Source organism: Bison bison, unplaced genomic scaffold, assembly GCF_000754665.1.
Source record: "Bison bison bison isolate TAMUID 2011002044 unplaced genomic scaffold, Bison_UMD1.0 scf7180017864492, whole genome shotgun sequence".
NCBI lineage: Eukaryota > Metazoa > Chordata > Mammalia > Artiodactyla > Bovidae > Bison > Bison bison.
The window spans coordinates 3,927,236-3,927,923 of record NW_011495051.1 but is presented as its reverse complement, the minus strand read 5'-3'; the positions used below and the strand labels follow the sequence as shown (position 1 = coordinate 3,927,923).

At 61.3% G+C, this 688-nt stretch overlaps 1 protein-coding gene across 1 annotated transcript in view; it reads right to left on the bottom strand.

Annotated features, from left to right (window-relative positions):
* KDM4B (lysine (K)-specific demethylase 4B) overlaps positions 1-688 on the bottom strand; it is an 89,971-nt gene that overhangs the window by 19,468 nt on the left and 69,815 nt on the right. The gene's annotated exons all lie outside the window — the stretch shown is intronic.

Below are 688 nucleotides of genomic sequence, written 5' to 3'. Positions count from 1 at the left end.
GCTGTGCGCTCTGCCCAGAGAGAGACCCCAGACAAGCGCCCCCCAGGAGGGCGGGGGAAGCAGGCCCCTGGGTGGGGTTGGCTCCTGGGGGCAGGGGCGGTGGAGGGAGAGAGGCCTGGGGGAGGGGAGGATGATGGCGAGGGTGGGCAGTATCAAGCGGGTGCGATGGCAGCTGGCGATGGGATGCAGGTATGGATGGCTCTAAGAGCCTCTGTATGGAGGGCACGGGGGAGACAGGAGTGTGAACCCGGGTGGAAATAGCGGCTGGTGGAAAATGCCTGCGTGACGGACAAACGGTGCACTTACGAGAGCCCCGGCCTCCTGGTCTGCTCTTTCTTCCTCTCTAGACTGGGTTTTCTCTCCTCCTCAGTCTTTTTCCAGTGTCTGTTTTCCTTCAGACTAATTTGTCTAGAATGTAAACGTCAGGGGGTTTTTCTCTAGGGCTCGTGTTAACCCCAGATGGCTCACTGCAGGGCCTGGCCCCGCCCGGGCTTTCCCTGCATTTTCTCCACCCGCAGGAGCTCTGCGCCCAGAGCCTGCAGTGACCCCGCGACCCTTCGTCTAAGCTGCACCCGGCCCCCAGCCCCTGCCCCTGCCTCCAGGGACTGAGGGAAGTCCTCGGGCCCCAAGTGAGCATCCCAGATAAGGCTGAGCTGCAGCTTCTTAGTGAAAACCAGGGTTAAAAAGA